Below are 24,412 nucleotides of genomic sequence, written 5' to 3'. Positions count from 1 at the left end.
GCTGCATTAACTTTTATACCGAAACACCTTTATTCGTTATCACAAGCCTTCAGGCTAGAATCAATCCCTCAGGACCGATTTTGCCAGAAGGAAGAATGTCAGAATTCCCAGAGCTTATTTTTATGAGTAGTTAAACTCTAAAAATGGTCTCAAAATTTACAGAGGCCTTGAGTTCTTACCAACAGCCACCTTCTGCCTCTAGGCAAGAGGAGAACTAAGTAAGTCAGCAAGGCTGAGAGGTGGGCCACTTTTTATTTAGCAAAAGATCTTGCTTCAGCAATAAGGCTGGAATGCTGTGTAGAAACTCAACCTGGTCACTCTGCAGAGGTGGCATGCCAATTCATAAGGCTTTCCAGATGCATATATATGCTTCATAAGCTAGATATACAACAGTACATACACAAACTTTTGCGTAACGAAAAGGGAGGAAAGACTTGACATTCATATTTGTATCGACATAGAGAAATACTGAGTAGGTAACAGAACCAATGAGCTTTAGAGGGCAGAGATATGGGGAACTTGACAGGTGAGGAGAGCAATGTAGGCGAGTCTTGCTGGGGTGGTCTTACTATTTGAGTTTTGAACCATGAAAATTTCTTACTTATTCAAAAATTCACAAGTTCCCATGGGGAGATACAGCTCCCCCCCCACCCCCCGCCTTAGTAATATTTAATTTTGTTTTGTCTTTGAAAATCATTGTGATATCACTTGGCTCTTTGGTATTGTCTGCCAAGGATATTATTCAATATTCATCACTTCCAAGGACATGCTTCATAAGAAAGCAGACCACAAGTAGATTATTATCTTGACCAAAAACCTAGGTAGGATTTATGGAAAATAAAATCCAAGTTTTTAACCTTGTCATCTTTCTTGATGGTGAATTTCTCAGCTTTCTTCTATTAACAAAAATGCACCAGAAATAAAATTTCTCTCTCTGCATTTCATTTCTATCACTAATCAGTTTTTTTTAAAAAATTACCATTTACTGAGAGGCAACTATGTTCTGGTGTAAATAAATCCTAGTCTTTATATTTTACAGATGAGGTAAACTGTGGCCCAGGATATTTAAGTGACTCGTCCACGTTGCTAAGCCAGCACACATGCCCAGCTCTGACTCATTAGAAAGCTCTCACTCTGTCCGTACGATCATTTCAGCCACTGCCAAATCTGCTCGAAAGTAAGTGATACATTGATGGGAGACGTTTCACTGCTAAGCCGAGAAAATTCGGGCAGGCATCTTATAAATGAAAAATTAGAAGTTCCTTTTTCCTTGCCTGTTCTAACACCCAGATGAGTTATGCTACTTGGAGGCCTACAGTGAGAAAAGGTTCTGGAAATGTGCATTAGAAAAATGATCTGACTGCTAAAATGTTTATCCAATGGATGGAAAGAATGTCTTATCATTTCCTTCCTAACCCTGAGGCTCTATAACTCTTTCTATTTAGACATCCAAGGAGTTAGGAGGACAATGTCTATGAATCATTTCATTATCCAGGGGACTAGTTAATAAAAAGCATAAGATAAAAATCACTTTTATAAAGATCTTCAGTATTCCTGCCTTATGCAGAATCAATCAAGTAATGCCACATAATAATGTTAGCTATGGAATGAATTTTTCCTCTAGTCATGAAATTGTCACCAAACCATGCACAAATCATGAAAGACCAAAAAAACGGTGTTGGAGAAGGCCGTCAAGAGGATGTGACTACCTGCTGACCCAAGAGCTGAACCCAGGCCATGGGAAGCTCTGCACCCCCATTCCTGTCCTTCCCCACACTAGAAGCCAGTTTCAAGGATGCAACCTTGAGAGAGCAATGTGTTGTTGAGACCAGCTGGACAGTGGCTAGACACAGTTAAGGTCACTATGTAAACTTTTAATATTCTCTTTGTTTTGCATCCACTCATGACAAGCCTTGTACGTAAGCCCCCTTGCTTGTTGTAACTGCCACCTAGGGATCTGGGGTAGTCAGTCTACCTACGGTCTCACCTGGCTCTCTGTGTATAGGAGCTAGTTTCAGATTTCACCTGGGGAACAATCTAACAAAAGGGAAATGGGACTATATCAAAATTAAAACCCCTTGCTCTTAGTAACTTATATAAATGAAAAGAAAGAAAAAGAAGCTAAACACACTCTCTCCATACAATTCAACAATCATATCCCTTGGTATTTATGCATGTGAACTAAAATTTTATGTTCACACAAAACCCGCTCACGGTTGTTAAGAGGAACTTTACTTACAATTGCTAAAACCTCTCTGTCTCCCCCTCCCGCCCTCCCCTCTACTCTCTTACATGCACTTTCTCTCTAAATAACTAAATAAATCTTAAGAAGAAGAAGAAGAAGAAGAAGAAGAAGAAGAAGAAGAAGCAGCAGCAGCAGCAGCAGCAGCAACAGCAGCTGGCCTCTTCCACTTCAGACCTTAGTGGAAGTCAAGGTAACTATATGGGCAATTTTCTTCCACAGAGGGAAACACAATTGGCGATTTTGAATAAGAGTGGGGCACTAGGATTATGTCTACTTACCTAATTCTTTGATTGCAGTCTGATAGAAGAAAGTAATCTTTCCTTTCTGCCACAAAAAGGAAATAATAGCAATATAATGCGATTCTTTCAAGTCTAAGCTTTATGCATCAAAAACTCAAATGCTCATGCTCCCTCTTTGGTCAAGACCTCTTACATGATGTTCCCTTTCTGAAGTTTTCCACATCACTCCTTTCACAACTCTCCTTTACTAGAAAATCCCCATTAATCTTCTATATCCGATTTCTTGGACATGACTTTCTTGACTCTGTCCTGCCCCAAACACACTGCATCCCAACAGACTAAGAAAGGATTCCTGTCATAAGTACTTTTTCATAAAACTAAGGATACTTGTAACTAATTTGTTTTATGTTTATTTTCTGTTATATGTTTATTTTCTTCCTTACCAGTCTGCACCCTCAAGATGGGGAGACACTGTTGCTCTCCTGTTTGCATAATAGGTACCTCATATCTGTTTAATAAATGATGAAATATACAAACGATAATGAAATTCAGAGAAATAATCCTTTCATTTTGTTAATGAGAAAGCCAAGGTAAAGCAGTTACTCTACTATAAAATTAATTCTCACAATTTTAAATAGCATTTTATTTGATGCACATTCTATTTCCTTACTGCACTATCGTTATTATAAAACATAGGTTCTGGTTAAGGTGGAAGTTACTTTCACAGCAATATGTGCAATTCCATTTTACCATTATTGAGCATGGAAAAGTCGAATTCTATGCAAAACAAGAGGTTACACAACTTTCCTTAGATACCATTGTTGCCCTGACTCACATCTTTTCTGTTTGACCCTTCTCTGTTTTACCAGAACCATTCACTATATCCCAACTTCTATGGTTTTTTGAGAGTTGATTGAATTACCTTGAGTAAAATAAATGATACATGACATATTTTGGTAGCATCATAATTTAAGAAAATTTATTTGCTCTAAAGCCTTTTTAAAAATAATAATACGGGCAGCCCTGGTGGCTCAGCAGTTTAGCGCTGCCTTCAGCCCAGGTTGTGATCCTGGAGACCCAGGATCAAGTCCCACCTCGGGCTCCCTGCATGGAGCCTACTTCTCCCTCTGCCTGTGTCTCTGTGCCTCTCTCTCTCTCTCTCTAATAAATAAAATCTTTTTAAAAAATAAATAAATAAAAATAATAAAAATACCAAAATATATCATGCATCATTTGGTGTACTCATATAATTTTCCATCTGGGCATGATCATGATACCTACAAAGTTTACTCAAATTGTAGATATTTACTATCTAATTTTAACTTTTAGATGGTTATAAATTCTATTACAATTAAAAGTGTCAGAAAAATTCTCTGACACTTGAAAGTAAGGCAAAACTTTGGGCAACACACCTTTAATGTCCTACAGGGTCAATGGCCACCTGAGGATTGTGTAGGTAGGCTGTCTAGAAGAACTTTAAGTGAAAATGGAAATGTTGCCCAGTATGGTGGCCATTAGGCAAGTGCAGCCACAGAGCATGTAGAAAGTGAATAGTGTGACTGAGAGACTAAAATTTTTGTTATATTTAATTTTAATTAAGTTGAAGTTTAAATAGACACATTTAAAAAACTAGTGGCTACCTTACCAGACAGCACAGGCCCAGAAGAGTATACTGCTTAGTCTCACTTTTTGTCTTAATTAAAAGCCCTAGCTTTAGTAAAATTACTTAATTGTAGAATTTTTCTATTAAATATGCAAACCCTTTTTCCCAGTGGGACAAATAACTTCAAGTATTTATGGTCTGTTTGGGTATTAGCAAGTTTCAAAATCTGACTCAGTAATTTTATCCTAACATACTAAATTGCCTAAATATAAATATTTCTCATATTTTCTCTGCAGCAGTGATAAATCGAGTTCCCTTATTCATCAATAAGTTATGTGAAGTTGTTTACACATGTGCATTTCATATTTGCCAGAGTCGTGATTTGCAAATTAGACCTCAGTAGTTTTGGAGGTGACCCCCAATAGTCCTTAAAATTAATTCATAAAATTATTTTTGAGATTTTTCAGAAGTCTCAGAAATCACAAATATTTGTTATTTTACTTTATAAAAGTAAAAAAGAGAGAGAGAGAAAAGATGCAAGAAACAATTAGGTTTTTCTGGCGGCTCCACAGTTAGTCATTAGTACAATACTATTGTAAGAGCTACAGGGAAGAATTGTATAAGCAGGAGAGAGGCTCAGACTTCCTTAGGCTAATTTGCATAAGTAAAAAATAATTAATACAAATATTTCAGAAATTATATGCTCTTTTGGAACGGCCTGGACACTCTTCAGTGCCTTCCATAATATGTTCTTACCCTCGGGGAAAGCATTGGTCAAACCATTATGAGAACCTATTAGAAAACTTTACTCCCCTCTATTCTGACATCATTGATTATTGTTATAAATTAATCACCATCAGTTTCATCAACAATTCTGTTTGTTGATGCTGCCTGAGAACTCTGCTATAAACTGTAGGCTAAAACTGGTGTTTTCAACATAGTACAGTCCCAGAGCCTTGTAAAAAAGACAGCACCAAGTACTCTTCAAAGAGTCGACTCCTGGGGAGATCTTCTACATTCACATGCCTTGGACAACTTTCAGGCTGTACCAGTGGATTAAGTTAGGATTTGCTGGATTCTTTTGAGTCCAGAAGCAGACATATTACTTGAAATCAGGGGTTTATCATCAGAACTGAATGAGCTCATGAGGAATATTTTGTGATTAGTTGTCTGGAATATGGTTGGCATTATTTTAACATCCTACATTTTAATAAATGTGTCAGGAAACCCTCTCTCTTTCTTCTTAAACTATTTCTAATCATAACCTTAGAAGATTATTAAATTAATGTTCTAAATGATATCTGACTCTCTCTGACCCAGTAGGAATTCAGAAGCAAATATTTTAACTACATCTCTTTACTTTCCATGGCAATAGGTTATTTGCATAGGATCAATATCGATGTGTCCCCATTCTTACTAGGATGTAACTGCACAAATCAATGCTTCAGCAAAGTCTGTGCTTGGAGTGTCATATCTGAGAAGGATTCTTATGTAATGTAATCAAGTTTGGCAGCTCATCATTAAGGAACATATATGGACTGGATGTTCATAAAGCTGGTCTAGTACCTAAGTCCCTGCCTACAGGCAGTAAAAAGGTTACTTCCAAAAGGTTAGGTACAATAGCAAATTTGAGGAAGCTCTAGAAGGGAAGATTTCATCTAAATTTATAGGAATAGCAGATAAAAGCTAGTAGAGAGAGTGCTTTTGAGTTGGTTTCCCAGACCTAGGATAGAAGAGGTACTAAAAGAGAATTTAAAAGTCCAACTCCAGACAATGAAAATTTCCAGACAGAAGTTAATTTTGTGATCTTAGTGATTAATAATACAGTGAGACCCTAGATTCACAGAGCAAACTGCAAGAAGTCTATTTGGTTAATTAACACTCTTGATGCACCCATGGAAAGAATCAGGTCAAACCTGTGCTCCCCTAAGACTTCACTTATAGAACAAACAGGTGATGGGCTGGATTTGGCACAAAAACATAGTTGGTCAATCCCTGATCTAGACTGCAGAAATAAGGCAAAAAGAGGGGCGGAAAGTACTTTGAGTAACACATGGGGACAAAGAGCATCCAAGGATTCTCTAAGAGAGATACTTAGTTCATCTCATTGCTTATTATTGATTAAAAGTCCCAGATTTAGTGAAGTTACTTGTTAACTTGTAGGCTTTTGTCCTGTAGAAATGCAAATAATTTTTGCCGGATGGAACAGGTAACCCCAAAGAGTAACCTTTTATTTTTTAAGACTTTTTAAAATTTATTTATTTATTTATTTATTTATTTATTTATTTACTTATTTATTCATGAGAGACACATACAGAACAAGGCAGAGACACAGGCAGAGGGAGAAGCAGGCTCCCTGCAGGGGGCCGGATGCGGGACTTGATCCCAGGACCCCGGGATCATGACCTGAGCCAAAGGCAGACACTCAACCACTGAGCCACCCAGGCGCCCCAAGATTAATCTTTTTTTAAAAGAAATCCACAATATTATCCTAACACTTCTTTTTAAAGTTGCCTATATATATGAGATATATGTCTCATATACAATAAGTGTTTTATTGTCTATATATTTTATATATATTGTATGTGCTTTTCAAACTGTTCATTATATCTGAGTGATATCCTTCATTAGTTAATGAATTAAAGAAAATTTTTTCACATGTTCATTTTCTATTTGCCTAAGAGTTACGATTTTACATTTTGAAATTGCACCTTCACAAACTATATGCTGATATAATAAAGCCCGGGTGCAAATCGTAAGACGAGATCCTCCTTTCATATCTGGCACAACAGGACCTGACCACTGGGAACTTCAGGATCGTCATCTCTAAAGGGGAGGTAGTGGACCAAGATTTCAAAAGTCCCTTCCAAATTTCACCTTAAACATTCTAAAACTGAAAGTTTAAACACATTAACGGAGGCAGAGTATTATTGAGAGAAAGAAATCTTAACATTCTGAAAAGGACTCAAACAGACTGAGATTACACTAAGGTTTTTTTATTGCGGTGACAACTAAAGGAATCTATTCAAAATGAAAAAGCACCATTCAAGTGATCCACTTTGCCAGGAGCAATTGCTCTTTAATTGAGCCATTTGTCCTTAAGATAGATAACTTTTGACATACACATAGAATGATATGAGATTTATATCTTTCCTCGAGTATTTTTTTGTCAAGGCATAAAATAGGGTCATTTTTTTTCAGAGAGCAATGCTCAGATAGTAAGTCTCCACACCCTTTTCACACCAAGTGCAAAGCTCCTGTGGATCTCAGATGGAATTTTGATCCAGTTTGACTTTACACAAGTGGAAACTTGTAAATGACTAAAATTTTTCCAAAAGAGCACTAGAATGGTCTGTTAAGGGTCATGACAAATTTTAATACCCAGGGATCCCCTAATATTTTAAGGCCTTTAAAAAATAGTTTATAAAAGAAGTGAAAGACAGGACTATAATTAAAACAACATAGATAAAAGTATAACACCTACAATAGTCACAACCTAGATGAATTATTTTGGGATTCCATCAATAATGGATTTGGTTGGTATTTGTTTACAGTGACTGGAATATTTTCTATATGAAGAAAATATAGGATATTGCAATATGGACCATCTAAAATCCAGTTATGAGTTAATTCTAACCTTGAACATGAGGCTTTACCTACAGGGCATGATAGCTACCAGAGTAGGCCCAGTAGAAATTTGGCCCTAGAACCAGAATCCTGGGGGCACCTGGGTGGCTCAGTGGTTGAGTATCTGTATTTAGCTCAGGTCTTGATCCCAGTGTCCTGGGATAGACTCCTGCATCAGGCTCCCCACAGGGAGTCTGCTTCTCCCTCTGCCTTTTTCTCTGCCTCTCTATATACATCTTTCATGAAGAAATAAATAAAATCTTTTTTTAAAAAAAACCAGAATCATAGATTTATTATAAATCGATCATTTTTTGGTCATCGTGCAGATGTCATTGAACAGGAAAATTTCAACATTGTTCAGTTTAGAACACTTTTATCTAAACCCTTACACAGTACCCTCGGGTAAAAGCTGGAAAATGAACCTGGTTAGAAATAATCTCAATGAGGGGGATCCCTGGATGGCTCAGCGGTTTAGCAGCTACCTTCCGCCCAGGGCATGGTCCTGGAGTCTCGGGATCGAGTCCCACATCAGGCTCCCTGCATGGAGCCTGCTTCTCCCTCTGCCTGGGTCTCTGCCTCTCTTTCTCTGTGTGTGTGTGTGTGTGTGTGTGTGTGTGTGCGCATGTGTGTGTTTCTCATGAATAAATAAATAAATAAAATCTTTTTTTTAAAAAAAATTTTTTAATGAAAAAAAAGAAATAATCTCAATAGGATGCATGGATAAAAGTGAAATTTTTCAATGGGGGTCAAATGAGACTTAATAGCTCTTTCTAAGTCTAGACATTATTTTCTACCTTTTCTATATTCTACTAGTCTGGATTATATTGCCTTTTATATTGTATATAACTAAATTGAACTATATGAGTTTGTGATACAAAAACATTTTTTCAATTGTGATCGAATGGACGTTAACTATATGATATTGATCTTTGTCATTTGTTGAGGCTTGTCTTATATTTTGTTAGTAAATTTTTATGTGTAAAAAGACTGTTTATGTATGCTTACAAAGAGTAACTTTATTGGTTACAATTTTCATATATGTCCATTAGATTGAAATTATAAATTGTATTGCTCCAATTTGCCAGCCTTATTAGTTTTTACCCAGTTTCTGAGTGAATTTTAGTACAATCTCACTATATATTTTGTTTATGTTACTTTAGGTTGTGTTATTAGATGCTTACAGGTTCGGGATAGATCTATCTTGCTGATGAATTGTATGTTTAATCATTATTTAACAGCCCTTTTAAATCTTAATTATGCCTTTTTTTTTTAGAGTTAGAGAGGGGGAAGGGGCCGAGGGAGAGGGAGAATTTTAAGCAGGCTCCATGTCCAGCACAGAGCCCAATGCAGGGCTCAATCTCACAACCCTGAGATCATGACCTGAACTGAAATCAAGATTTGGATGCTCAACCAACTGAGCCACTCAGGTGACCCTTAATGATGCTTTCTGCTTTAAAATGTAATTCAGTAATAATCTGCCTTTTAGATATTTCCCTCACTTAGTAATATTAATTTATTAGTAAAATTCAATAGATTGCAATAAAGAAACCAAGACCTAAATAAAGTCATATTTTCAAGGATGCACAAATGGAGCAAGACAGAGCTACAGACAGATCTAAGTACTAGCAGTGCAAGAGCTCGTGAACTTGAATTCCACTTCCTGTCCTGACCCTCCTGACTTCGTTTTTATCCTCAGAAAGGGCCTTTGCTTTTTTTTCTGGTCCTGCCAATCTATCTGTGCCTGCCACATCCAATCTTGACATGTCAGGGACTTTCTTCCCCTACCCCTGCTTCTTTTCAACGTGTGCCTCTTTCATGCTTCTATTTTAGTTTAGTTTTCTATTTTGGGTTCTTCTAATAAAGTAGCTTCACCTACGTCTGGCTGGTAACACCTAGGATTAATGTTTTCCTTTGAAAGGACTGAGTGAAAATACTGTTGAACAATTTGCCACTATACCTAGTTGTATTGTCAATAGCAATGGGGGGAAACACTTAAAAATCACCACATAGCTATTTTCCATATTACAAAGTAGAACACCTACATAGCAATTATATATAAATATATAGGGATCCCTGGGTGGCGCAGCGGTTTGGCGCCTGCCTTTGGCCCAGGGCGCGATCCTGGAGACCCGGGATCGAATCCCACATCAGGCTCCCGGCGCATGGAGCCTGCTTCTCCCTCTGCCTGTGTCTCTGCCTCTCTCTTTCTCTCTGTATGACTATCATAAATAAATAAAATTAAAAAAAAAATTTATATAAATATATATAACATGCAATATATATAGCAGTATATATCATATATATTATATATATATATCATATATTGTTTTCCAAATATGTATACAGATATATAGACATATAGGTATTTGGAAAACATCTGGTTACTGTGTACAAGTATATATTCTATGGCTGTGCACTCATGAGATGACAAAACTCCGAAGTGTTTGGACATAAGTTGCTCCAAGCATTAATAAACTACCTTCTTCATCAATGAACTCACTTCTTTGACTTGAGCCTGCATCCTGTGCTGTGCACTGTGAAATGCCATGTTCATCTCACTGCACTTCTCAAGATGCTGTGTGTGAAGGCCAAGTCCAGTAAGCACAGTCCTGCCAGGGGACACACGCCAACCTCCTTGGAGGTGGTCCTCGCCGTCCTCTCCCTCCAGCATTCCCTGGGAGGAACAGCACCTTAATTAATCCCCATCAACCACCGTGTTGGTGGTTTCTGAGGAGACCCCCTCACAAATGTACCACAACTACACCTAAGAAGGCTCTTCATTGTCACTTGGTCTTTAGAAGATTCAGGAATAATGCTCTCTCTTTCTGCCATCTGTGGGAGTGGCTGTCTTTCCTCCCTCAATTGTGTGGTAGAGAATCACTACCAGACTTTAAGGAAAGAGACACAGGAGAATACAATGGCCCATACTGGTTTATTTGACTAGATAGTCAAAGGAATGAATTCATAAAGTTGCAACGACACTCTTTAAGTCACAATGGAAATTAAATTTGCTCCAGATATTGTCATGGACTCTTTGGATACATTACTTATTTTCTTCAAAACTCTGTAAAGTTTTATCAAGGGGGTAAAATGCTCGAGATTTCAAGACTTAAGACTGACCTAGCATGGATTTAAATTGCAGCATGAAGCCTGCACTCTTTCTGTTAATAATGCTGCTCATTACTTGGCTCTTTCCCTCAGATCCCTGAAGATCTGTCACTTTTTCAGGGAGTCTTCCAGACAACCACAACTAAAGAAACCACCAAGTCATTCTTTATCATACTACTCTCTTCTAATTTTCAAATTAGTACCTATTATATATACTCTGGTTTAATTTATAACAAGTTATAATGACTTTAAAAGAATTTAAATAATGGTGTACTTGGTTTATAATATTTGGGTTTTTTTTATACAATATAATTTAATGGCAATTTTTTTTTCTTTTTGCAACTTATTTTTTTTTATTTTTTTATTTTTATGATAGTCAGAGAGAGAGAGAGAGAGAGGCAGAGACACAGGCAGAGGGAGAAGCAGGCTCCATGCACCGGGAGCCTGATGTGGGATTCGATCCTGGGTCTCCAGGATCGCGCCCTGGGCCAAAGGCAGGCGCCAAACCGCTGCGCCACCCAGGGATCCCTAATATTTGGTTTTTGTTGCCTATTTCCCTCCACAAAATATGAAGCCCATGAATAGTGGGACCTATCTTATTGACTGGTCTGGCTTTCATACCCAGCAACCAGTGAGGGATGGACAAATATCTAATAAATAAATATAATCCAAAAAAAATTAATGCTGTGTCCATAAAATCTTATAGTGTGATTCCAAAATGCAAACCATAATGATTACATGATATTTTGGGGGATAGCAAAGCTCATTTGCTGCTTAACCATCTATGAAATCATGATTAATATTTATCAACAGTTTCCTTGTGTTTAACTTCTAGGGTTTAACTTCTTCCCTATTAAATAAAAGACGTAAGTGGGAGGAAGCAAGAGTGTATGAGTGGTGTGTGTCCCAGGTCCACATCAGTTATAATTGCATGAACCAGGAGGGATAATTCAAACAATGTTTTGGATAAAACCGCTTATCAGCAATCCACGGTACACCTTTCATTTTGCTAATTGGTCTTTTCCCCTAAAGGCTGAATCTCATTTATTTAAAAGCTTTCTGCTGTTCCTACAAACTTATTTCTTTTTAAGTAAAATCAATTGTGGAAACAAAACCTTCGCTCTAAAGAAATCTTATTCCCAAAATGACATGGATAGTAACTTCTCCCTTTTGCCAAACTCCAACAAAACATGAGCACGCTACTAACACGTTACTGATGTACTCCTGTTCCATTTCCTTTAATCCTTTCACTTCACAAGAAAAAAATCACAATTAGAGAATTCCAAGGAAAATTTCAAGGAAATTCTCAAGTTACATATAATTCCTATTCACTGTGGCTTGTATATGTGGCCAACAGGTCTGGTCTGTAAACACTCTTGTTAGTATTGTAATCCCCTTTTAGGGCAAATCAAAGACTCTCTGTCATTTCTTTCCATTTGCTTCTTTATCCCTTCAACAAACACTCAGTGCTTCCCACAGGGTTGAGCATTGGAAGTCAGCCCCCAGGTAATTTTTTGCATTTTCTGTGCATTCTACTAGAAGACATCTTTCCTTACTCAAAGCAGAAAACTAAAACAAACGTAAATTGAAATGACACAAGTTTTGCTGGTGGTCCTCTTCTCCTATTACATTAGCTCCCTCTGGGTGGTTTAATATTATAAAGGTTATCTTTTTTCAACTCTTTCTTAAATGTCTTCCTGAGTACCCACTTCACATGAGAATCCCTACTTCAGAAGATATTATATCCTTTAGAGAAAAAAAGCACTGCTGAGGGTGAAATCAGGGTGTAACCAGATTTGCTATTTGCTGAGCCTCTTTTAAATAAAAATTTGTATGTTAAAATTAATCTTTGAGAAATATCTACCTTATTACTATCCAGGAAATCTAGATAATGTTGATATTCACCTGGATATCCTGGGAAGCCAGACTTTTCAAGGCCTAAGGAGATTATCCTCAGGAATAAAAATATCACCAGATAATCACTACTTTCACACTTTAACAAATTAGTTTTAGCTTTTGCCTTTTATTCTGCAGCTTAAGCCCAACTGGTTTGCCAGCAACTCTGGACTTCTGCCGAGCATTGTGTCGATCGTCTTCAGTTGGGTCTGGCCAGGGGACTTAATTTCAGGACTTAAATTCAGAAACAAAGTTCATGTACTACAAAGAGTATCAAATCCTGAATAGGATCTATCTTTCCCAGTTTTTTCTCCCCCATCATCACTGAATTCAATGAATCTTTAGACCCAACATATAATCAAATTATTTTTAGATTATTTATGGTAAGGCATGTATAATGAATATGGCATAAAACTAGAGTTTATGGCTGCAAATCACATGTTGGGCAAGAATTTTGAAAACTAAGTTTTAATTTGAAAGGACTGAGTCATCTTCCCAGACAGAGAATTACAGAAACTTCTTTTTTTAAGAGAAAAAGGAGAAAATTTATTAACAGAAAACTCAAGGAGTTATGTAGCATATTGCTATACCAACTAAAAATAAATGTAAATATTTTCTTTTGCTTCACAAAATACTTAAAGTCTATTACTACCTCCAGTCTGATTTCCCCAACTTTCTCTAGAAGACATTGTTTTCAAAAGAGATTTTCCCTGTTTAAGAAATATCATAGCGTAATATTAACATGCTATTTTTACATTATTGTATTCATTTGCATTTATATATTTTGCAAATTAATTGCTACAACCCTTTGTAATCTGTTACATTAAAAAATATAGGTAGCATATTTATAAACATTCCATCAGAATGTTCAACTATAAAGAAGTATAGAACAATAAAATAAGACTCAATCCTTCCCTCCCTCTCTCATATCCTCTGTGCCTCTTTTTTGGTGACTAATGAAAAGTTGTAGGAGAATTATAGGTATATTTTCAAAAGTTTAATATTTAATTATACATCTCATTTGTGGTATTTCAGCGTGTCACATGCAAGTACTAGAAAGATATAATTTTTGAACTATTAAATATACTTTAAACTCTTTTAAAAAATGCTTTTTGGGCAGCCCCGTGTGGCTCAGCGGTTTAGCCCCGCCTGCAGCCGGGGCGTGACCCTGGGGTCCTGGGATCAAGTCCCACCTCGGGCTCCTTGCAGGGAGCCTGCTTCTCCCTCTGCCTGTGTCTCTGCCTCTGTCTCTGTGTCTCTCATGAATAAATAAATAAAATCTTTAAAGAAAATGCTTTTCATTAAAGTCACATTTTTCAGGGTTGATGCCTTGCTATGAGTCTCAATTTGATCATTTTCTTTCCTGAAGTAAAGCTAATGCCACCGTCTATCTTAAAATTTCCCAGGAATTAACCTTGCATAGGACTCAACATTCCATTCATTTAGAGGTGCGCTTACCTATTTCATTTTGGTGTAAGACACCTAAATGCGACTTGGTTTCTAAGGCAGTAATCTAACCTACCAACCTGACAAGGCTTCCAAGTTTTTTCAAAGAGTTTTTAATGCATGAAACTGGCATCCAGGCCCCACAGAAGCATCAGCAGCGGATGGGTAAAATACTTAATGTCCCATTTTCTCTGTAGAGTGATCTTCACTGGGGTCTCCTGGCAGCAAATACCGCACGCGACCAGGTTTCTCCTTGAACAGGTCAGGGGCTCCTCGAGACTCGTTTTTTAAAAAAATGTTTCCAAGTGTAATGTACCCACGGTAGTCTTGGGGGGAGCGCGGCCCGCGAGGCGGCCACGGAGAGGCGAGAGGCACCCGCTGCTGCGCCCCGAGCGTTGGGGTGCGCGCCCCGCGGATGCCGGGGAGCCCCTGCGCCACCCCGGCCGGGAGCCCACCAGCAGGTGCTCGGGGCCGCCCCGGCGCCCACCTGCACCCCCGCAGGACCCCACACATCCAGCGGCGCCCCGCGCACACCTGCCCCCCGCAGGACCCCGCACATCCAGCGTGCCCCTCGCACACCTGTACCCCCGCAGGACCCCACACATCCAGCGCGCCCCATGCACACCTGTCCCCCAGCAGGACCCAGCACATCCAGCGTGCCCCGCGCACACCTGTCCCCCAGCAGGACGCTGCACATCCAGAGTGCCCCGCGCACACCTGCCCCCCGCAGGACCCCGCACATCCAGCGCGCCCCTCGCACACCTGCCCCCCGCAGGACCCCGCACATCCAGCGTGCCCCACGCACACCTGCCCCCTGCAGGATCCCGCACATCCAGCGTGCAACGTGCACACCTGCCCCCCGCAGGACCCCGCACATCCAGCGCGCCCCGCGCACACCTGTATCCCCGCGGGACCCTGCACATCCAGCGCACCCCGTGCACACCTGCCCCCCACAGGACCCCACACATCCAGCGTGCCCCGTGCACACCTGTCCCCCTGCAGGACCCCGCACATCCAGCGTGCCCCGTGCACACCTGTCCCCCTGCAGGACCCAGCACATCCAGCGTGCCCCACGCACACCTGTCCCCCAGCAGGACGCTGCACATCCAGAGTGCCCCGCGCACACCTGCCCCCCGCAGGACCCCGCACATCCAGCGCGCCCCTCGCACACCTGCCCCCCGCAGGACCTCACACATCCAGCGCTCCCCGTGCACACCTGCCCCCCACAGGACCCCGCACATCCAGCGCGCCCCTCGCACACCTGCCCCCCGCAGGACCCCGCACATCCAGCGTGCCCCGCGCACACCTGTCCCCCAGCAGGACGCTGCACATCCAGAGTGCCCCGCGCACACCTGCCCCCCCGCAGGACCCCGCACATCCAGCGCGCCCCGCGCACACCTGCCCCCAGCCCCCCGCAGGACCCTGCACACCTGCCCCCCCCCGCAGGACCCCTTGCACGCCCCGCCGGGAGGGCAGCGGCTGCAGAGCGGGGCCGCCCCCCACCCAGGGCCGCCTGCGGACGGGGCTGCGGGGTCCTCCGATGGGCACCCACCCGCCCGCTGAGCGCACCTGCGGCGTCGCAGTCCCGCCCGCCCCTGAGGGCTCGGAGGACCCAGCGGCCAGGGCATGGACAGCCGAGCACCGCACCGAGCACCGCGCGCCACGTCAAGGGCAAACAGCCAGCACGTACCTGCCTCGCGGGGGCGGGAGGACGGAGCGGCTCGGCCGGCGGCTCCCGGGGACTGCGGCGCTCCCGGCCTCGGCCTCGCCGGGCGGGCCTGCCTCTTGGCGGCCGCGCGGTCCTAGCGCCGCCCTCCCGCCCGTGGCCGCCCCCCCCCCCCCCCGCCTCCCACGCCCCCGCCTCCCCGCGCCACGCGGGGGCTCCCACATCTTCCAACCCCGGGGCCCACCCGGGAAGGACCAGGGCCGATCCCGCCCGCTGATAGGATGGTGCTTCTGAGGATGTCAGAGCCGGAAGGCTGCTCCCGGGGAACCTGGGGGGCACATCTGCTGTCTGGACTCTATCTGTTCATTTTGCTTCTCTGCCTACGTGTGAAATGTAAAGGACACAAGAAGAGAGAAGCAGGGGATTTTTTTTTTTCCTAAAGTTTGGTGTCTCTCTTACCATTTGCACAGACTGTAAAGGCCCAAACACTCCACGGTTGATAGCATCTTGAGTTTGGAGACCTAAACTAAGATAAATGCAAAAAATAAAAATTAAAAAAAAAAAGAAGACTTCCTGAAGCTTGTTCTCGGAGACGCATAGTGTGTAAGTGCCCCTCCGTATAAATACTGGCCTCTTTCTCTTTGTAGCCCCGATCTGCAACAAATTCATGCTTTTTTATGTAGTTGCTAACTGCCCCCTGCAACATAATATCTATGATGTCTATTCTGATGAAGTAGCCCTGGAGATCTCTCAGCACATAGTAGGCCCTCAGCAAATCTTAGTGGGAACAATAAACTGGACAGTATGCTGAGAAATTATACTACAGAAAGCAGGCACAGAAGTCAAGCCCTTAACTGATTAAATTCAACTAGCACATCCGCTGAGTAGCAATCATTTAAGGTCTGTGTTTACCTTTAAGAAGATTATAATTTAAAGGAAGAGAAAAGACACTAATATGTGTGTATATCCAACAGTTATGTATACACATACTAGTTGCCATAAGAGAATGAATAATATTAAGTCAGCATGTGCTGTAACCGATAAGGGTTTCTGTATTTTGCTATCATGTATATGGTACTGAGCCAGGGAATTGGGGCTGAGAAATCCCCCCTCTTCCCCAAGTATACAGTTATAGTTTGGTTGGGTTTAGGCAGGTTGGTTTCAGAATGGTTAACTAGTAAGATTTGGTAGCAGAGTAAATACTGGTACTAATGCTAGTGAAGAGCAGAAGGGCAGGCAGGTGGTTTCTCAGGCTTGCGATCAAAGGCTCACAATGACAGGGAGTCAGCAGGAGGGTCCAGCATCTACCAAAAGATAGCTGCCTCCTGGAGCAGCAAGGGGGCTACTCTTACTTAGTGACCCAGGTCATTAGACCATATTGGTGAGTTAAGGCATCTAGGAGCAAGGTACCATGTACTGATAAGGCTGAGGCTCAGAGACTCAGATGCCAAGAGGAGAGAGGGAGAGAAGATCAAAGATCAAGATAAGACTGTCCCCAAGAATCACTCAAGGCAAGATTTTCACGTAGGAAAAGTACAGACCCAAGAGGTTCAGGGTCAGACTGAGGACATCAACAAGGGGACACTGATGCTTCCTAAGGTCTAAGGACCCAGAGAGTCAAGTTAAGCCAGAGTAATTTTGTCTTAATGAAAAAAAGATTGCTTTGCTGAGTCCACAAATTGTGACTCACCTAGACATTTCATTTCTTCCACTTCTCAATTCAGCATGTTGTCTGAAATGAGGTTCTATTTTCAAAAGAGAAAGATGAGTAGCAGCAAAGGTGCTAACGCACCATCCCGAAAGGCTGGTAAGTAGGCTGGATGCATGGAGTAGACATAGCAGATGAGTGGCTGTGGCTGGTATGAGAGGAAGAGAATGGCCTTCCATTACAGATGTCTTTGTAGCCACTGATTTTTATGGATGTTGGAAAGCCTCCTGGGGTACAATGCACTGTGTCCATGGCTGGGCCTCAGATATACCCTGACATGTCATCTGTGCCACAATACAGGTAGAGGGAGGAAGCTCAGGGGTAGTGAGAGACACATCACAATAGATAGATAGATAGATAGATAGATAGATAGATAGATAGATAATAGAGATATCAAAAAGACTCAACACAAAAGCAATCTTGATCTAGTGGACATAAAGGAAAACAGAAAGTGTATCTCTTCTCAATGTAGAGAATATAGAACACTTATTATATCTTCAAATATAGAACATTTATTAAAATTGATCATGCACCAGGTTATAAAGCAAGTTGCAAAAACTTCTAAAGAATCAATATCACACAGGGGCACCCAGGTGGCTCAGTTAGTTAAGCATCTGACTCTTGGTTTTGGCTCAGGCCCTGATCTCAGGGTCCTGAGATGCAGCCCAATGTCAAGCTCTGTTCTCAGCATGGAGTCTGCTTGAGAGTCTCTCTCCCTCTCCTTCTGCCCCTCATGTTCTTTCTCTAAAAAATAAATCTTTTTTTAAAAAAAGTGATAAAAAGTAGTAAAAAAGAATCAGTACTACACAGGCCATGTTCTTTGATCAGAATGCAGTTGTTTATGTCAGTTACAAAATAAGTAAAACATTCAGATACAGAGTGGACAAATAAAACCACACTTTTAAATAACTCATGGGTCAAAGACAAAATGAATGCAGGAATTTAAAAATAATTAGAGATGTATAATTATTAAAATACTACATATGAGGAGGATCCCTGGGGGGCTCAGCGGTTTAGCGCCTGCCTTTGGCCCAGGGAGTGAAAATTTAATATGGTATGGGATCGAGTCCCAGATCGGACGCCCTGCATGGAGCCTGCCTCTCCCTCTGCCTGTCTCTGCTTCTCTCTCTTTCTGTATCTCTCATGAATAAATAAATAAAATTTTTTAAAAAAAATACTACATATGAGAGACTATGAAAGGATACTTAAATATATGGTCTTAAATCAGCAGATAAAAAGAAAATTAAGGTAAGAGGTAATAAATCCTAGAGAATACAACAATGAAATAGAAAACAAACCTATACTAGAGAGAAATATAAAACATCAAGAATCAACAAAGCCAAAAGGGCATTTTTGAAAGTGTTAATGAAATAGATAAATATTTGGCTAGAGTTGTTAAAAATAAAAGAGGGAAGGCACAAAACTCATTTAGAAATGCTTCTTAAAAGTGTTTTAATTTCTGAAAAATTAAACATACACCTATCACATAACCCAGCCATTTCACCCTCAGGTAACTGTCTAAAAAAGATGACAACTGTACAAGGTTTATATAAATTCTCAGAGAGCTTTAGTTGTACTAATGGAAAATGGGAAGCAACTCAAATGTCCATCAAGAGATAAATGGTTGAATCATGGCATATCTGTACAGCAAGATGCCACTCCACGATAATAAAGAATTAGCTATTGCTACATGCAACAACATATATAAATCTCAAAAGAATTATGCTGATTTGTCAAAAGCCAGATGAGGGTACATATTATGAATTCATTTATATAAACTACTGAAAGATGTGAATTAGTCAATGGGAGAGCCATCAGACACTGGTATGGAACTGACCAGGGGCAGCAGACATGAGGGTAAGGAAAGCAGGATGGAAAATAGGAAGGTCTTGGACTAGACCTAAGAAATATAGCATGGCTGACACAGTTTTCTGGACCCATGAGGGGAGCCCTGCATCTTGAAGTCAAGTTCCTCCATTAGGGGGAGGTTCCTGCCATATGCCTGGGTAGGAGTGGCCTGTGGAAGCGTGGCCTGGGCCCAAAATGCAGTGATGGATTTCAGAGCACAGTAGTCAGGACTATTAGTCAACTACTCTCCCAGCGCTAGAAGATCTGAGAAGTGCATTGCCCTGGCTGCCCCCTCACCAAATTAGACACCTCAAAGGTGTACAATCATATGTCACTTGTGCCTCAATAAAATTAGAAAAACAAGAAAGACACAGTGGCAGACAAACAGAGGTTAAATATAGCAAGAGAACACCATGAAAAACTTTATGCCCATAGATTTGGAAAGTTGGAAATGGATGAATTCCTAGGAAAATTTAATCTACTGAAACTGATTCAAAAGAAACCAAATGTCTATTAATCCCAGCATTATGAAAGAAATTAAGAGAACAAGCACCCTACAATCAAGTGATCCTATTCGTGGGATGATACCCAAGAGACATGTATAAGAATGCTCATGGCAGCAATGTTGGTGTAATAAAAACTTGAAACATTTAAACAGTCATGAAAAGGAGACTAGGTAAACCAGCTGTGCTCTGTTTCCACAACAAATACTATACAGCAGTAAAAATGTATAATTGTAAACTATCACAACCAAATTTTAGAACATAGTATTAACTAAAAAAGTAAATCCCAAAAAACTAAACATGATGCATAAAGGTTTTGTAGAGATTAAAAATAGCAGGATTGTACTATATTGTTGAATCATACATGCAAATGTGACAAAACCACCTATTTTAAATAATAAGGAACTCATAATAAGGCTAGTGATCATTTCTCAGGTGGGGGGTGAAACACGACATGCCTTCTATTGGTAACGACCTAATTCTTGCATTTATGGGCAGCTGTTATATCATTATGCTTTTTTCCTTAATATGTATGTTCTATTAATCTCTTGTATGTAGCAAATAATACACCTCTTCTTAAAAGCAAAATAAAAGAAAGAAAAATCCTATTCCACACGGAGAAAACAAACTGTGCAGATATCAGGGCAGCAAGTTGGGAAAATAATATGGAATGAATGAGAAACAGGACAGCTACTGAGGCCAGATAGATGAGCGTGGTAGTGGGGGAGAAGCGTAGTTCGGGGCCACCTACATAGTACCTGTAGGGTCCTATCCCAGTCGACATCATCTCACCTTGTTGAGAAGATGGTCTTTGCAAACAGGCAAATGAATGTTGATTCATCATTTTATGACTGCAGATTTCCAAACAAGCATAACCTACAAGAAAGGCCTTTTAGATTATGCACAATCAATTCAGAATTCATGTATCAGTGGAATCTTCCAATTCCTCCTGAAGACCTGCTACATTTTAAGTTTGGAAACATGATTTAGTAGACCATGTCAGTTTCTTATTTCTTTTCACTTCAAAATATCATATAAAAATACTTTTCCCCCTGGTTACAAAAAGAAGTAATGTATAATTATTATAGAAAATGTGGAAATACAGGTAAGCACTAAATAGATTATAAAATTCACTATGATGCCAGGACTCAAGATTATGCCCTGTTTATTTTTTTATAAATTTATTTTTTATTGGTGTTCAATTTACCCACATGTAGAATAACACCCAGTGCTCATCCCCTCAAGTGCCCCCCTCAGTGCCCGTCACCCAGTCACCCCAACCCCCCGCCCTCCTCCCCTCCCACCACCCCTACTTCATTTCCCAGAGTTAGGAGTCTCTCATGTTCTGTCTCCCTTTCTGATATTTCCCACTCATTTTTCCTCCTTTCCCCTTTATTCCCTTTCACTATTTTTTATATTCCCCAAATGAATGAGACCATATAATGTTTGTCCTTCTCCGATTGACTTACTTCACTCAGCATAATACCCTCCAGTTCCATCCACGTTGAAGTAAATGGTGGGTATTTGTCATTTCTAATGGCTGAGGAATATTCCATTGTATACATAGACCACATCTTCTTCATCCATTCATCTTTCGATGGACACCAAGGCTCCTTCCACAGTTTGTATGCCCTGTTTAAAGACTAGTGTACATACACATACACACATTGTATTTCACAAACTAGGAAATGTTGTAACTATCATTTTAAAGCCCATCGTTTCTCATATTACTCTTGTTAATAGTAATAACAAAAGTCAATTACTTTTGTTAATAATGTCATATTGTCTCTAACTCATTATATAGTATTCAAATATAGGGGTAAACAAACTATGACCTATATGCCAAATCCAGCCTGCCTCAACTGTTTTTGTAAATAAAGTTTTATTGGAACACAGTCACACTCATGGGTTTACAATCTGTGGCTACAACAGCAGAGTTGAGTAGTTGTGGCAGAGACTATACCATAGAACTATCTGGCCCTTTTCAGAGAAGGTGCCAATTCTTGCATAAAGACACACCTTTAATAGCCATAGACCATTCCGTTTTATGGATGGATCATAAATTAACTAACTTTTCTTTTGTACACATATGGGCTACTTTCAATTTTTTTCAATTTTTTTCCTCTGCTGATTACCTGGACTTACAAATCTTTTTAGACATTCTAAAAATTAAATCACTGGATAAAAGCACATGTCCTATATAAGGCTTTTGAAGATACGGCCAAATTTTCTTCCAGAGCATTGAACCAACTGACATCACTACCGCTCACAAAGAAATTTCTGGAAAGAATATTTACTCCCACTGCATAAGCATTCTCACCACCTACTTTTGATCATTTACTCTTGGTGACTATTAAGGATCTCTTGGCCATAATATGAGTGCCTTGTTTTCGATCTATCTTTCCTGACCTCCCCCAGGCTCTATTTTCTCTCAGCATTTACTTTCAATCCCTTCTCTCATCTTCCTAATATCCAACCATTGAGCACCTTCATTTTGGCATATTTTACTTCTGTTCTGGAATGCTGATGCAGTCTCTTTACTAGTCTACCCCTTAGAGTTACAGCTTCCTCTATTTTTTTCAAATATATACTCCTGCTAAATTAAGTTTCCTTTTTAAAGTTCTAATTATATTAATTTCCTGCTCAAATATTTGCAATGAGATTACATCACTTACAGGATAAAGTTAAAGTTCCTTTCCTTGGTAATGAATTCTCTTCAAATTGGCCCCAACTCACCGTTCAGACCTTAATTCCTCTTAATTAGTTTGTCAAACTGTGAGCTTAAAACAATTGAACAATTCCCTACTCTCTATTTGTGGATTTTTAAGCCCTCATATGTTTTTGGTCAGTTCTACGTATATAATATGTGTGTTTATCATTGACCCTAATGCTCTCTACTGAACCCAACAAATTATACTCATTCTTCAAAGCCTAGGTTTAATGTAGTTTTTCTTATGAAGTTTTTGCTTCATTCCATCAGCCAAAAAATATATCCTCCCCCTATGAACTCTCCAGGGTATTTATATATTTATCTGTACCTGTCCTATAACATTTGCTTTATACACAATGACCTCTGAGAGTATTTTGCTATTTGTTGTACACTAAACTGCTGCATGCTTGTGCCTGTTTTTTTTTCTTTGAATCTTCATTGTGCCGTGGCTTCCACAAGATAGAGATGCTATCATTGAGTGAATGACTGAATGAATGGACTGATCATTTATTTAATGGAGGACAGACCTGAAATAGTCCAATACTGCATGAGTCATCTAGCACTGGGATAAAAACCAGAGAATTATGGATTCAGGCCTTCTAATGATGTTGCATAATCTATTACAATCACACTACTGCTATTTATTCACCTAAGAACAGGATTTGTTGGATACAAGATACATAGCTCATCACACATCAAGATAGAATACTAATACATGCAGCCAACCGGGGATGGATCTGTTTTTTTCTAATTCGATTTCACAGGGGAGGGTAGTTACTGCTGATCCATTTCACTGAATAGGTGGTGTAGTGTGTGGTTCTTACCAACTCGAGAAGCAGTGAGGACTTACTCTATTCTGGTTCATTACATTAGACACAAACTAGATGGTGATTTTGTTCCATCATCTCTCTTTGGTGTTAAAGATTTGTTTACTCATGAAATTCCGGATGACAGAGGCACAAGGAAAGTACACTACTCATAATTAATATTATCTATAGAGTGTGAGTATATCAGATGACAAAGAAGCATTTATTATTGCAGGAAATTTAAAAAAAAAAAGTCCCCCAGCATGGGGTATTACCGCGTGGTCCTTCACTGTCCAGGTATACATAGCCTCGGGAAAATTATTTCACTTCTCCAAGCTTCTTTTTCCTACAAGTCAAGGGGCTCAACTAGGTGATATCAAAGCCCCTTTCCACCTCTGAGCATCTGGAGCCCATGTTACCATGTGCAGAGCACCCCAGACACTCTGGACCTGCCATGGAAAAGCCCACATTGTGTTGTGTGACAGCCCCTGGGAAGATCTGTGTTACAAGACCTCCCTGGACATCTCCCTCCTTACCCAAAACTGAACTCACACTGCATAAAATATATGTATTTTCTCTTTAGACTTGGCTAGGAGTCTGGCACTTCCAGTGATGCAGATGGACTGTCCTGGTCAAGGGCACGGATTAATGGATTTATGCTCTCCTTGTTTTGATGACTCTGTCAGCCACAGTCATGTGTTTTGTAAGAGTTTTTGCTTAATCTTTCTTTTCACATTTATGTTTACAGTAGTGCAATTTCAGCAACATTTATGAGAACATGATTGAGTCATCTCCTCTTTAGTAGTTATCAGATGAGGACACAACTTTTTACAAATATCTGTTCTCTCAAGTTTGCTTTAGCTTATTTCCCTCATACTTCCAAAAATCCCAACTGTGCTACCAAGGTCAGCTTTCTACCATACTTCCTTGTTCAAAAATTTTAGTGATTAAATTCTAATAATGACATGCCAGAACTTAAAAGGATCATAGAAACAATTTAGTCCAAT

At 40.2% G+C, this 24,412-nt stretch overlaps 1 protein-coding gene across 9 annotated transcripts in view; it reads right to left on the bottom strand.

Moving 5' to 3' along the window:
* The window catches only part of RAB27B (RAB27B, member RAS oncogene family), a 139,355-nt gene extending 123,392 nt beyond the window's left edge, over positions 1 to 15,963 (bottom strand). Inside the window, exons 1-2 of one of the 9 annotated variants that reach the window (XM_072757885.1) lie at positions 15,855 to 15,949; positions 2,524 to 2,569 (exon numbers count right to left, since the gene is read on the bottom strand). The gene's annotated coding sequence lies outside the window, so the exon portion shown is untranslated. Of the gene's footprint in view, positions 1 to 2,523; positions 2,570 to 15,733 lie in introns of all 9 variants that reach the window. The other 8 variants (XM_072757890.1, XM_072757883.1, XM_072757887.1 and 5 more) reach the window with 8 other exon arrangements.
* Positions 15,964 to 24,412: the final 8,449 nt, after the last annotated feature.

Source organism: Vulpes vulpes, chromosome 5 (genome assembly GCF_048418805.1).
Source record: "Vulpes vulpes isolate BD-2025 chromosome 5, VulVul3, whole genome shotgun sequence".
Classification (NCBI taxonomy): domain Eukaryota; kingdom Metazoa; phylum Chordata; class Mammalia; order Carnivora; family Canidae; genus Vulpes; species Vulpes vulpes.
The sequence above is the reverse complement of the archived record's forward strand: the minus strand, read 5'-3'. Positions and strand labels throughout refer to the sequence as shown.